The sequence below is a fragment of the Vicugna pacos genome, chromosome 7 (assembly GCF_048564905.1).
Source record: "Vicugna pacos chromosome 7, VicPac4, whole genome shotgun sequence".
Classification (NCBI taxonomy): domain Eukaryota; kingdom Metazoa; phylum Chordata; class Mammalia; order Artiodactyla; family Camelidae; genus Vicugna; species Vicugna pacos.
The window spans coordinates 57,315,084-57,331,088 of NC_132993.1; the positions used below are offsets into that span (position 1 = coordinate 57,315,084).

General features: G+C 36.1%; 1 protein-coding gene and 1 pseudogene across 7 annotated transcripts in view; both read right to left on the minus strand.

Moving 5' to 3' along the window:
• Positions 1-16,005, minus strand: part of NXPH1 (neurexophilin 1) — a 908,922-nt gene that overhangs the window by 380,677 nt on the left and 512,240 nt on the right. For all 7 annotated transcript variants that reach the window (XR_012074464.1, XR_012074465.1, XR_012074467.1 and 4 more), the window contains exon 4: positions 13,635-13,773. The gene's annotated coding sequence lies outside the window, so the exon portion shown is untranslated. The remainder of the gene's footprint in view (positions 1-13,634; positions 13,774-16,005) is intronic.
• Positions 5,779-16,005, minus strand: part of LOC116281265 (large ribosomal subunit protein uL6-like) — a 67,103-nt pseudogene continuing 56,876 nt past the window's right edge.

The following is a 16,005-nucleotide window of genomic DNA, read 5'->3' on the forward strand; positions in this document are numbered from 1 at the left end:
TCAAGATAAGAGAGAAAGGTCTACAGCAGTGGAATATGGGAGGGGTTGCTGGTAGAGGAGATGAGAGCAGGGAGGTACAAAAAGCCATGGCTTGGGGAAGACTGTTACACTCCTGAGACCATGGAGATGTCTTAAACTTTTAAAGCCCTCAAAGAGCTGTGAGCAGCCAAATGATCTGATCTATCTTACATTTTTAACAAGATCACTTTGGTTGTTGGGTAGAAGACTGACTTTAGTGGAACAAGGGTAGAAGCAAGAAGATGAATAGGAAGCTACTGCAACAAAGCAGGCAACAGATGATGTTGGCACTGAAGATTATCACACCAAAATTAAGTACTCTGGGAAACCCATTTCCTAAACTATAACCGATCAGTCAGGAAGCAGATGGGTCAACCAAATGGGGTGATTTGAAGAGATCTTAATAAAAGGATTATTTCCAAGGGTGGGCCAAGGTTTAAAATGAATATCAAGGTTTTCTATTAACAAATAGTGTAATACATTGAGGCTAGTCATAACAGGGAAAAAGAACTACTATCTAAGTCTTAAAGGGCAATGGGAGTAAATTATTACTGGAACCTAAAGGGCAGAGCTATACCAAGAGGGCCTCCTGACAGGAGTAACAGCCAAAAGGGCCACAGGTAACTGGTTACAAGTTGGCAGAGAGACACCCAGGGATATAAATACTCCTACATCACTCTCCCCACCTCTCTGATCTCCTGTTGGTACAGTCTGCTGACAAAACCCAACAAGAAACCAGAGGCTAAGAAAATGCCTTGATGTGGCCCATATAGGTTAGATTTTTAAGGACACAGCAGGATGGAGATGAAACTGGAAGCATCATGAGAAGATTAAAAACATTATTGTCCTAACTCATTTCAAGTATACTCACTTATACACTTAACTGTTAAGGACTTACTAGATCTTGTTTAGAGGGAACACATACACACAGAAACTTAAAATATACATATTTCTGGTAATAATTCATGAATCCGACTAACTCATTAAAGTTGTTAATGTGTTCTTATTCTTGGGCAATGATGTATAAAGTTTAAATATTATGGAATTTTTAATGAAATTATTATGTTGGTGAAAAACTGATTTGTGTTTATTCATTTCTATACTATCAAATCAGACATTTAGGAATTATTATCAGGAGTTATTGAACATGTGTTGGGCATTTAAGAGATTTCCCAGAATATAACAACATACTGAATGCACACAAAATTCTACTTATCTTCTTAACCAGTTTATCTTCTTTCTCTCTTATCTTGACCTCATAGTACCTGCAGTCTAAACAAGTATTTCAGATGCTGGAAAACCATCCCATCTGTCAAGATGAGGTAATGTCCCAAGGTGATTCCTACTTTCAGATTAAGTCAAAAGTAAAATTAGAGCCTCCTGGCCCAGCATAGAAAATAGTAACATTACAATAAAAATAAAGGTTATTTATTTACTTTTTACTTTTCAAAGCATTTTCTCATGTAAGAACTCAACTGGTAAGGAAAACATGAATAGTAAAAGATACTTACAAACTTGGCAAAGGCAGTGGAATCTTTGGGTTTTATAGAACATATATCTTGTCAGCAGTCCAAACAAACCAAAAAGCAAGCAAAAAAAAGAGTCTAATACAAGTTCAAATGATTTCACTTACTCAGAAATTACTTACTGCCGCTACAATTCAGTGAAAACTAGAGTGTGAAGTTTCATGGGAGAAGGGTCGTTTTCCCTGCCCTCTCACTTGAATGTTCATATGTTCTTCTGCTGTGATTTGTCAGTGTATTTCCAGCTATTAAGTAAACAACCAGGTGAACAGGAATAGAGAGCCCATCTCACTGATAACTCACCCTAATATGGAGAAAATATATCCTACCTCATGAAATTGTAAGGAATCAATAAAATCTTTAAGTGCTATCACCCTAATATGTCTGACACATATCAAGGACTCAATAAATGCTAGCTATTGTTAGCTGTTATATTAAAATTTGTGCTAATAATGTCAGCCTTAATCTCCCCCTAATGCCCTTACACTTAGGAAAGACTGCATGGTCGTTTCCTCCAAATTCATGAAAAGGGTGAAGAATATTGCTGTTTAGTTGACTCAGCATCAAGAACTGAGAAAGTCATTCATCTTCCTCTACCCATCGCCCAAGACTAGAAGTGCTTACATCTTCTTCCCCTATTTGAGAGTCCTCTTTTCCTCCACCCCAGGACTGGGGAGCAGGGAAGCAATAGCCCCTCGTGCTTGGGGTAAACAGCAATGAGAATTTCACAAACAGCAACAAGAGTCAAAACCATGACTCCCTCATATGCAAAGCTCACAAAAAACTTTGGGTTTTTATCAAGCACTTTGGAATCCTTAGTAGAATCCTCAGTGCAAGTGGAATGGGGTATTACAGGTGATTTAAGCCAATATAGCACCCACCAGTGTCCTGATGCATATAGAGACATTCAATACAATGACAAAGAGTAAAAGACTATGAATGAAAAGGATTTGTTTCATGTGCCAACAAATCATTCAATATCTGTGACCTTCAACAAGCAAGTTAAAGCCTCAGTTTTCTTATTTGCAAAACAGAGGCCATGATGCATTTTCTGTTCTTCTCTCAGTTTATGAGGAGTATTAACTACTCTCTGTGTTCTGCTTCCTTCCCTAAACAATGAAATATGTTCTGGATTCTTCCTTAAAACAAATAATTTGGCAAACAAAAGACAACATTGTCTTACTCCACTTTCTTCTCCAATTCACTGTCAAATTTATTGGTAGGACTATAGTAGCTGCCTCTATTACTTCATCCAATCTTCACTGTCTCACTTACCAGTTACTGCACTCTGTCTTTGACTCTTAACCTCTTCACAAAATCTGTTTCTGTTATGATCACTAATGACTTCTAAATTCCAAGTTCAATGGAGATTTTTCAGTCATTAAGTCAGCAGCAGTCAATACATTTGAACACACCTTACTAAGATTACACTTTTCTTTTGGTACCCTTGATCCAAAATTCAGAGCTCTGCCCTACACTTCCCTTTCTCATACTACAAACTCTGCAGAGATGATAATACCCACTACTCTCACTTCAATTTCCTTACATATAGGTTCTTGGGAAATATCCTGGGATCCAGTGCAGTATCTCCTGCCCTAATGCTCAGTTAGCGTCAGCTGCTGTTGTCTATAGCAAGTGAAACCTATGACTTGTTTCCTGATTTGTCAGGCTAATGGTGCTTACCTAGTCTAATGAGGTAGACTACTACTCTGCCATGTGGTACATTCAGTGGCCTTCAGACACCCAGCTGGGCACCCTCTCTGTAACCTCATGGCATTGTGAATACCATAGAGGCTTAACTGCTCCCCTTCCTTCCCCTTCTTTAGGGCTCTTTTACCCAACAATCTTTGTTGTGAGGTGGTAAGCCAGACCACATACCAGATATCTATTGCCTTCTTCTCTAGGCATAAAGGAAAACCAGAAAGTTCTACAAAAGACTAGGAGTCTGTCTTTGCCCTTTTACAGCTGGGCAAGATACTGCCTTACATACCACCTGAATTACTGTTAGGAAAGCAGGAAACAAACACTTGCTCAGAAACCTGAAAAATTATCTGGTTGTTTCTACTGCTGGAATTATGATGCTGTGGACTGAGCAGGAGAGAAGAAGAGTAAGATGTTTTCATCCTTCATTTTCTGTCTTTGCCTAGCTAGCTCCCCTTTGGCAATGGGAATAGCTACTTTCATTTTCACTTTTGTGAACTTAGAATTTGTTCTCCCCTTCTTTTGGGCCAAGATAGATATAGATATAGGACTAACACAAGTCCCATAGGTCCTTTAGTGCCTGTTGATGAATAAAAACAGGTTAAATGAGAGAACATTAAACATGTTTTCTAACTCTGGGGAAGTGTTAAGACAGGGTAATATGGGCCAATACATTGACCAGCATCAGTGGGCTCTGACTCTGTCCACTTCACCCACCAGACTCTAGGGCAGCATCTGAGAGGAACACACTGCTAATGCTATGACACAAAAGGGTAACCAAGTAAATGTTTTATGCATAAATTCACTAAATCTCCAAAGACAATTTAATTTTAATGACTTTTATTGCAGAAGTTTGAGATATAATAGGATATGATTTCTGATGTCTTTCTGTGGGATTCTGGAATTTGTGTTAAAGATCACTGACAGTTTGGTGATGGCATCTCTAAAATTAAAATTGAGTAGCGATGGTCATGTTTATTTGCCAAAGGCATGGTTGGTGATATAAAAATATGATCTATTTTAGCTGGCTATGCAGCATCTTAATAAATGCACTGACTCATGCTGTGATTTCAGTCACTTGAGATGAGCTTTTTGGATTAAACCCTCTTCCCCCGATTCCAACTCATTTTCTGTCTTATCTTTACTACCTTCTACAAATTTATGTAGACAGCCTGTACAAATGGTGGAAGGAGCATAAAGAAATTTCTTTTTCTTTGTAAATTTGCATTTTGATTTGTGTGATGTTAAAATTGTTCAGAGATGGTTAAAATAGGGAAAGTATCTACCCAGAAGTAAGAACCTGAGTGAAAATGAGAAACAGCTTGGGGTATCCAGCTAAATGGTTTTCTTATAAATAGCTATCGGAATTACTCAGGGAAAAAGAAGATGAAAAAAGATTTAGAAATTAGATATACCAAAGGGTTCTAGAAATTGCTTAAAACAGAATCTTTTCATTCTAAAAGGGAGAAATGAGAAGTGTTAAGAAGGCAATTATCACCTATAGTCTAAATATCAGTTGACTGCATGTGGAAACTAACGGATTTATGAACTATGAAAGTAAACTACAGCTTCTGCAGGGAGTGAAAACATTCATTCATTCAAAAATTATTTATTAAGAATCTGATATGTAATAGGCACTGGGGTTTCAGTGACAAACTATAAACTAGTGAGACACAAAATAAGCAATGAAACACATGGATAAACAAGATACCCCAAGGTTATGATAGGTTCTGTAGGAGAATTAAGCAGATGTTTTGATAGAAAAAACAGATATTCAAAGTGGGAAATCTATTCCAGATAGGATGGTCAGGAAACACCTCTGAGTGTATGACATTCCATTTGTGATCTAAAGAATAAGAAGAGCCATGGAAAAGTTGTCCAGATAGAGGTAAGAGTGGATACAAAGGATCTAAGGCTGGTAAAGCTCCCTATCTTCAAAGACGACAAGAGTACAACCGAAGAAAAAGCTAGGGGGAGTATGATAGATAAACACCCAGACAAGAGCCATATTTTGTAATATCTTATAGATCAGGATAAGGAGTTTTCTATTTTATTCTAACACAACAGAAAGCCATTAAAAAGTTTTAAAAAGGAAAGTGATATGATCTCAACAACCTTTCAGAAAGATTTGTTTTGTGGAGAAGTTAGAAGAAATGGGAAAGTCCTGAGACAAATTAGAAGGCTGGTACAGGAATACAGGCTAAAGATGATTGGGGCTTGGACTAAAGGGGCAGAGGAGACAAAGAAGAGTGGATTGAATGATGTGTACTTTGGAGGTAGAACAAACTTGTCATTGAGTAAAAACAATTTAGAGAGAGAGTAATTACTGACGATTCTTGGCTTGAGCAAGTGATGGTTCCATTATAAAAACAGAACACAGCTTTTATGTAGGGGGGTAATCAGATGATCTAGCTGTTTTTTGTTGTTTTTTTTTTCTTCAATAGAGGGTTTTTACTGCATCTTTAAAATATTACAAATAGGTGTTAGGAATCACTGAGCATCAATCTGTTTCCATAGCTAGACAACTCTTTAGACTTTATTCATCAGCTTGCTGAACTTTCCTTTTTTCAGAGACATAGATATTAACCTCAAATTTTCTGATATTCTTAAATGTTGTGGCTCGCTGAATCAAAACAGCTAAACTTGATGCACATTCAGTGTCCTTTTCTTCAAGAATTAACTCATCTTTCTGGATACTGAGCAAGGAATGCCTTGTCTCATTAGAACTCTTTGGATATGGTTTTCAACCAAGAAATTTCTGATTTCAACAAGAGATAATAAATAATAAGGAATAAATGGGGAATTGGCAGAAATTTCAACTTGTAACAGGAGCCCAGGGTGACACCCTTAACCACATTCTATACATGACTATAAATAGTGCAAAAAGCAGTCAGTTCCTTTCTACTCTTCTACCATTTGTCAATGCTGGAGCCTTTTCTTTTCATTCCAACATGACTGAACTCTACATTGATGTGACTGAAGTTCCTCCACAGAGTTCCTCTGGGATTCTTGAAAATAACTATGCACCCTTTTAGAGTGATGTTAATAGTTCCTGGAACATCAACAGCCTGATGAGAACCATCTTCTTTCTCACAGATGTGGCAAAACCTCAAATGATCTCTTTTGAATGTACTATGTTTGAATTACCCTAAGGGAGATGTCAGGAAAACAGCGGAATACATGTGACTGAAGCTCAGAGAAGAGATCTGGACAGAAGATATGAATCTGTGAGTCATGAGCATGGACGTAAATATTATTTATGGTCACAGGAGTAGGTAAGATTATCTAAGGGCCAGTTGTTAGATACGAAAGGTAAGTCACATGTGTGTAGAAACTAAAAAGTCATTTGAGGCTAAAACCTAAACCGTGAAACCATTTTTGCTAAAGAAATCATCACAAAGGAGCAACACACATTAAATTTGAGTTTTGTTTCTTGATTCATTTATGCCTAAAATTTAGTCATTTCTCACATGATTCAAAGAAAGGTCTGTAATTCTATCATTTTTATACACTACTTTAAAAGAATCACTTAGTATGTTAATGATATTGATGACTTATGCAAATACTTCATTGGAATGGTTACATCTACAAATGACAAAGAGCTGATTAATGAATTTGTTGACAAAGGTATGGCTTAGGTGTTGAATGAAAGAAATAGCTTTCACAAAAACTAGTTTCAGAGTGATGGCTCAGAGCATTATAAAGAAATGGTTATTAGTTTATATGAAAAGTTATGTATTTCACTTGAAACAGTTACTCAAGCAGAAGATGGAGGGTAAATATCTATGTAATAGTCTGGTTTTTTTTTTAATTTGGAGGTTTAAAAAATAAAGACAATTTCAATTAACCATGTGATTCAGGTACTTAAAATAAAATGCAAATTTAAGCTGAGTAGTAATCAGTTTAAAATCTGAGAGACCTGAAATTTAATCCAGGCTATCACTTTGCAGTAATGTATCTTTGGAGTCTTAGTATCTATACCACTTGTCAAACTGTCATAATAACAGTCAAGACACCTGCACCCCAATGTTCATAGCAGCACTATTTACAATAGCCAAAACATGGAAACAGCCTAAATGTCCATCAACAGGTGAATGGATAAAGAAGATGTGGTATATTTATACAATGGAATACTACTCAGCCATAAAAACCGACAACATAATGCCATTTGCAGCAACATGGATGCTCCTGGAGAATGTCATTCTAAGTGAAGTAAGCCAGAAAGAGAAAGAAAAATACCATATGAGATCGCTCATATGTGGAATCTAAAAAACAAAAACAAAAACAAACAAACAAACAAAAACAAAGCATAAATACAGGACAGAAATAGACTCATGGACAGAGAATACAGACTTGTGGTTACCAGGGGGGTAGAGGGTGGGAAGAGATAGACTGGGATTTCAAAATTGTAGAATAGATAAACAAGATTACACTGTATAGCACAGGGAAATACACACAAAATGTTATGATAAATCACAGAGAAAAAAATGTGACAATGAGTGTGTATATGCCCATGAATGACTGAAAAATTGTGCTGAACACTGGAATTTGACACAAAATTGTAAAATGATTATAAATCAATAAAAAATGTTAAAAATAAAATAAAATAAAATCATATACAAAAAAAAGAACATAAAGAGTTTTCCTCAAACATTGTTTGAGGGGATTTTCCCATGTTACTAAACATACTAGAAAATTATTTTAATAGTTGCAAAATGGTTCATTTGTTGAAAGTTCAAAACCATTATTTATCTATTACCCTCTTGCGGGATATTCGGAATCTTTTCATTTTACATTGTTACCATAATTTTTGATTTGTTGTGAATCTTAGACCTTGGTGTCACGAAGAAGCTCTCCCATACCCCTCTAGAGTCTATTCACTTTCCTCTTCTCTTAGAGAATGTTTACATACCCTCTACTCCTTTACCCTTCCATACTTCCCAAACCTCTTCTTTATTTTTCCCCTTATCTTGCTGACCTTGCTTCCTATGCTAAAAAAAAAAAAAAAAAAAAAAAGAGAGAAAGAGAAAAAAGGAAGTAAACAAAAGAAAAATATTCCAAGCTGCTACAGTCAAGTCACTTATTTGTATCTGTGCCTATGCATTCTGTCTTCCCTTCTGTTACTTTGAAACTTTGAACAGCCTGTGCTTTCACTGAAGGACAGACATTCCTTTCACCTGTACACCTGCTCAGACACATCAATCCAGGAATTTTTTTCTTTGTCTTGGACATTAGTGTTTCTCCTCTTGACTAAATTATCCCAATAGCATTCTGCTATTTCTCCTATCTTAAAAAAATTCTCAGTACCACATACTTTTGCTACCATATCTACTCTCATTTAGAGGAAGACTTCTACACAGTTTTCTATACAAGCTTTCTTCAGTTCCTTTCATCCCATTCTCTTGAATCCAGTCCTATCAGGATTTCATCTACATGTCACCAAAACTTCCATCGAAGTTATCATTATCTGCACATTGTTCCAAGCTGTTAATAAATTCTCCACCCTCATCTAATCCACAAGACTAGGAGTGCTAATAGCAACAAGGCTGAGGATGGTCTCTGATATACTCTCCTCATGTGGCATCAAGGATTTTACATGCTCTTCTTTCACAGTTTTTCTAGCTGTTCTTTTTCATTCAGTTTTGCTGGATTTCTAATATCTCATGACCCAAAACCTCCAGCCTCAGTTTTAAACACATTCATGAATTTTATATGCTGAAAATTTCCAAATTTATGTCACCATCTTGGACTTCTGTGCTAAACTCTAGAGTTAGACGTGCAACTTTCTAATACATACATCTGTTGCTATGCGTTGCAGTGTGTTAAGTATTTCAAAGACTAAACTCAACCTGTACCTCCAAACCTGCATTTCTCACAATCTTTCTGAAATCAATACTCAGTCTATCCCATTGCTCAGGCCAAAAAAAAAAAAATCATAATCTGATTACTCTCTTACTCTCATACTTCTCCTCTGTCAGTACATTCATTCTTTTGTTACTTCCTTCAAAATATATGCAATATCTGAACATTTTACATTATCTCCACTACTCCTACCCTGATACAAGCTGCCACTATCACTTACTTGGATTATCATAATAACCTTCTAGGTTCAGGAGTGTGCACGTCCTCCTGCAAAGGATGGGATAGTGCGTGTTTTAGGTACTTCAAGCCATAAGGTCCTACTGAGACTACTTAACTCTTGCCACAATGGGAAAGCTGCCATCAATATGCAATTGAATGAATGTGGCTGTATTCCAATAAAACTTTATTTACTAAAACAGGAAGCTGGCCAGATTTAATCTACAGGCTGCCAACACCTATTCTAGTTTGTCTCCCTGACTCATATATCCCTCCTAATATCTATTCTCAACACGAGGGGCACAATGATCCTTTTGAAATGAAAATCAAATCACATGATGCATCTATTCAAAACTGCTTTTAAATAGATCACTCTAAATACCTGACACACAATAAAAGCCAAAATTCCTAGCATCGGATATCAAGTTTCTAAACAATATGTCTCCTCAACTTTACTCCCTGTAATCCAGCTGCATGATCTTTCTACTGAACTTGCCACATGCACGATGCATCTGTTCTTCCTATGCTCTCTGGAGGACTCGACAGAATCTATGGAATTGCAAAGCTCACTCTGTTTTCCTTAAGTTCCTGATCAAATGTCACATTTTCAGTGAAGTTTTTCTTTCCTATGAAATTACCATCACCCTCCTCCCAACATGCCCCATTTTCTTCTGGTTTTTTTTTTTTTTTCCTTTTTCCCCACCACCAACTGGCATGCTAAAAAGTTGAATGTTTATTTGTTTGGCCCCTCCACCTATTAAATCCCATTAGAATACTGATATATACTTGACGATAAGTTTGTTTTAATTTTTCTCTACTTTATCCCCAGAGTCGAACAATTTCTGGTACATAGTTTGAGACCAATAAATATTTGTTTCATGAAGCATCATAGATTAACACAGGGAAGGCATGAGAGGAGAGCAAGAGGGCACCTTAGCCTAGATGAACAGAAGAGGAATTGCTGTATCACATGACAGAAGGTATTTAAAGCTTCTAATGTAATTTGCCAACTTTTGTCTCTAAAATTTTTACATGAAGTTTTCATATCCTTTATTTCCCCCTGTGTCTCTGTGTTAATTTTCTTGTGTCAACTTGATTGAACTACGGAATGTACAGATAGCCGATAAAACGTTATTTCTGTATGTTTCAAGGAGGGGGTTTTCTATGAGAGATTACCATTTGAACTGGGGAATTAAGTAAAGCATATGGCCCTGCCTAACTGAGCAGGCATCATCCAATTTGTGGTAGGCTCATATAGGGCAAAAGGTAGAGGAAGGGTGAATTTGCTTTTCTCTCTGGTTGACCTGGGACATTCATCTTCTTTTCCCTCAGACATCAGAGCTCCTGATTCTCAGACTTTCTCCGACCAGGACTCACACAACTGGTCTCCCAATTCTCAGGCTTTCAAACTCAGACTGAATCCATCACTGATTTTCCTGGTTCTCCTGCTTGCAGACAGCATACCTTGGGACTTTTCAGCTTCCTTAACTGCATCAGCCAATTCCTATAATAAACCTCTTCTTGTCTATATCTACTATTCTGTTTCTCTGGAGAACCTTGACTAAGATAGTCTCCAAAATGAAAACGGCTATTTAACAAACTTTCAATATTACCCAACAGAACCACGTGATCATATATATACCAATTCCAGTTTACAAACTAATCTCATTTTCTCTTATTACACTCACAAATTACATAGGAAGGTCAAATACTCTACTTAGGATTGAAGAACTTCAGTGACTACTTTAAAGCATTCCATGAATTATAGCACTTATCCCTCTAAATTGTTGGCAACTTCCACTAGACCACCATACTGTTGAGTATACCCAATTAACTTAACTCATAATTTAGTAACTAATTTAACTGGTAATACCCAAGATCTCCCAATTTCAGGTATGAGAAAAGCACAGAGTGAATAAATACATAGATGAATGAATGAAGAGCAGTGCTGGAATCAGGTCTTGGGCTTTCTTACTTCTAGTATGGTCTTCTCTCCACTACAGCATACTTCCTTTATGGTGATTTCACAAATATTTGTTAAGGAGGTAGAAAGATCCCTGGACATCAATTTCAAAAAAACAAAGATAAACAAAAGCCCCACACACTCAAATGCCATTCTAAGTAGACAACAGATAATTCGTGAATTGAAAAGACTAATACATGCAAACCATAGAACTGGTTTCAGAAGGTTATTCTGGAAACAAACACAGCAATAAATTAGTCAGGAGCTGGGTTTGGAAAGATAACCTGGACAGAATAAAGAAGGATTGGTAGATAAATCCCTTCCATGACTCTGTGATAGTAATTCTTAAATGTGGTTAGTTTTGGTTCTTGAACCCTTGGCATCAGTGCTAGACAGGATGTTTGTCAAGCATTCAGAGTTTGTGATCCCCAACCAAATCTCCAATCTGGGAAATCTAACCCTGGAATCTGAATTTTCAAATACTCCTCAGATTTTTATATCCACTTTAGCTTTATAATCAGAGCCGTGCTACTCAAAATGTGTTCTGGAACCAGCAGCAAGGACACCAGCCTGGAATGTGCTTGTGATGATGCATATTCTCAGGCCTCTCCTCAAACCTACGGAATCAGAGTCCACATTTTAACAAGATCCCTGGGTGATCTGAATACAAATTAAAATTTAAGAAGCACTATTCTTGAGAGGATCTTCCTCTAAGCAATGAAACATAAAGGAACTATTATTTCCCCTATTAGCTAGTCCTTCTTTATACTTTCACTTAATCATTCTCCAATGTTACTTTAGAGTCCTACATGGGAACTAGACCATTAATTTTTGTAAGATGGAATTATGTAACACATAAAAACAGAATGTTCGAAGAGGAGAGGACCTTAGAGAGCATCTCCTTGAACTCCTTCATTTTACAGATGCAGAAAAATCAGACCCAGAGAGGTCATCTGGGCTCACAAAGATAACTAATGGTGAAGTCAAGAAAATACTGATTCTGATTTCCTGGCTATTTTTATTATATGCTGCTTCTTTCCAGAAGAATTTTACTCACAATTGGGACTTTACTAAAAATTTGGCCTTTAACTTATATAATTTTTTCAAAGCAAAGTCAAATAGTTAGCATTTAAGAAATCCATTGTGTGAGTCAAACGTGACATCATCCGTCATTCTAAAAAGAAACTAATTACAAAAATGGACTAGGCTCCTCTATAATCAGGAAGATTATTTTTTAATCTAATTCATTTTTCAGGGTAATTACTCAAAATCAATCACTGTCGGTTTATAACAATAATCAGAGAGGAGTTAGAAAATATTGGTGATATTGCAGGGTTCAATTTCTTCCCAAGATAAGAAGATCAAATCAACCCAGCAACTGGGAATTGCATTACAACTATTTCTAAATGGAGTTTAGCTGCATCATTTTACATTCCAGGCCCTTTGGTCTCCAACGTTCAATTTTCTTGTGTGAAAAATATATGCACAGTGGATATAAGATGGTATTTTAGAACTAATTACTGCTCCTTTCAGTTTCCTAAAGGAGGCTTTCTTAGCACAAGCGAATGCCTTCCTTCATTTCTTTCTTTGCTTTTTGTCTAGTCAAAAGGAATGACAAGTAACTCAGTCTTGAATGATTCTCTTTTGAGTGGTGAAAGGGACAAGTAAGAAAGGAATGTGCCCATCAAGCAATAAATACAGTAAATTTACATATTAATGATGATCCACTCATACAGGATTTGTTTCTCAAATAAACAACTTAAACGATTCTGCCTCTCCACCCTAACATGAGTGAAATCATTTAGCATAGTGCCTAACACCGTGGTTCTAAATATTGTTGTTTTTCATAAACCCCAAAATGTAACATTTCCCCCATGTATTAAAGTAGATTTTTAAAGTCCAGTTAATTCTTTCAGAGGAGAGAATATTACATAACTCAAAATGTAACTTTTTACTTCGAAACTGTGAAATAAATCACGATACAAACAGTTTTTAACAGAGGAACCCAATTGAGTGGATTCGTATTATATACTGGGGGAAAAACTGTGCTGATTCATGGTACATCTGATATTATTTTTCTGGCCAAATGCTATTATATAAGAATTTCTTCTTTGATACGGCCGCTTGCTGTTGAAACTGCTGTATCTAAGGGCTAACAGTGACCTCAAATGTCACAAGGAGCTATGCAAGCGCACAGGGTTATCAAGTATTTGTGAGACAGACAGATGACTCAGGTGGTCTAAAATGATTTTAGAGGAATTGATCTTGAGACAAGATTAGAGAGGCATTTGATAATTTTTTTCAGCCTAATCTAAGCCTCAGTTTCATCTCTAAATTGGGGATACAAATACCTGCTTTAGAAGGTTTCCAGAAGGGATGAATATAATGCTGTAGGAAAGGTTTATATCAACTGCATGATCTAAGATACTCAACGTTACTGATTTCCTTCTTCCTTTTCACATGCCAGTCTGGTGACTTCTTGTGTATGATCTTAAAAACAGTTAAAAAAAATATATATGTATAGAATTTGGCAACCTCTATTCAATCCAAGTCAACTTACAAACCGAAGACTAAACCAGCCCTATGAAGAGCAGAGCTGCCACAAAGGGCAGTTAGCAATCAGGAAGAGAGTATCCCTTATGTCTAGCTCTATGCATGCAAATATATTTGGAATTCAGTGAAAAACATGCTGTCAGAAATTTGAATTTAGGAGTCTTAATTGCAAAGAGTAAATGATTACCCACACTTCTATCTTGGCTACAGATTTTTCATACGAAAGCAATGGCTTATTACTTTCTCAGTAGAAAATACCAGACTTTGGAAGTGCAAACTATTTGTAACTTTTCAGTGGTCACCAAAAGTCTCAAATCAAAACCTAGTAAAAGTAGATAAATAAAAGGAAACTGTACAAGTTTGAATTCAGCCATCTTTCTATTTATACACCTGTATTCCACTTAATTTAGCTAAGAGGATACAGTATTCAACTGATAATTTTAGTCAATATAGGCGTTAGAACAATGATTCAGTCAGAGGTTCATACTAGAAAACTTTGCAGCCTACTAAAACAGTGAAAATATATGATTAAAATCTTGGTTGTATGTCTTCTGGCTTGTGTAAATACCATGAATTCAATTAAATAGAACATTTTTTTGTTAGATTTTTCTCTGCTAATAAGAGAGCTTCAACAGGAGACAGTTGAATTTTTAGTATACCACAAAAATCAAACATTTGCTGTAGAATTAAAGACTGGGTTCTTAAGGAACATAGCAATAGTTAAGCCACTGCATGAATGCAGCATGCATGATACCTCTGCTGCATCAAATACTCAGAAGCTTGAAAAATTAGCTACATCATAAATAATGGTTTGATTGTACTATGAAAGTGATCTAATTCATACTAAAAGGATAAAAAAAATAACATTATCATGAAAGAGAAAATGTTGGGAAGGTGGGAATTGGATGAGTTTGCTAGGGCTGTCAATACAAAACACTACAGACTGGGTGGCTTAAACAACAGAAATTTATGTCTCAGAGTTTTGGAGACTTTAGTCCAATATCAAGGTGTCAGCATATTTGGTTTCTCCTGAGGCCTCTTTTCCTGGCTTGCTGATGGCAGGCCTCTTGGTGTGTCCTCACATGGCCTTTCTCTATGTGTATGCATCCCTGGTTCTCGTTCTCTTTTCTTACAAGGACATCAGTCATATTGTATTAGGTCCCTACTGGTCTCATTTTAACTTAATCACCTTTGAAGGTCCTATATGCAAATACAGCTACATGAATTAGGACCACCCAAATAACCTCATTTAAATTTAATTACCTCTTAAAAGGGCTTATCTCTAAATATAGCTAACATCTTTGGTACTGAAGGTTAGAATTTCAATATGCGAATTTGGTCAGCAGGCTAGGGACAAATACAGATACACAATTCAGTTTCTAACAGGAATCTATCTCCTTGTGGCCAGGTTCTGGTCCTGCTGTGAACTTACTGTTACTAACCTGATTATTTTTATGAAGCAGTCAATTAGGGAATTCTTGCATGTTCTGTTACCTATCTACTATTTTGTTATTACTCTTTTAGGTCTTTAGGTTAGGACATAGATGTTATATTTTGTTGGATCTTTTTATTGTGACTAAGAATTTTGTAAAAATCTTTTACTTAGAACAAAGTTAATAGCTGAGCATAAAACTGAACAACACATTTGTCATCCAAGCCTCCTTTAAAATTTTCATTGGAACAAACTGTCAGGTTCAAACAATATAGTAACTCTTTTTTCCCCCCAAATCAAATGATAGAATTAGAAGTGTTGCTACTAGAGAAATGTAATTGTTAAGTGTTATATAAATATAGACTTTGAAAGATTTTCAAAAAGAATCTTTAGTTGGTATTTCAGTACAGATTTAACTTCAAATAACCTGTAAGTCATATTTTGAAATGTGAATCTAATATACAGAATAGTAAATTTATTCAATTCTCCATAATTTTTAACCCTAAAAGGTGAATTTCTGTTTTGCTACTAAGTGAAGAATAGGCTTTAACAAACTTTTCCAATATTTGCTGCCTTTGAAGAAAAAGTAATTTGGATGTTAGATATAGCCCAAGCTATTTTAAATATTTGCATTACCTTAGCTGAGCAAAGCCATAAGGGTAGTTTCATAGAAACTCATGGTATTTTTCTGATCTTCTGTCTGATGCACTAGTTTCAGCCTGATACTATGTCTATAA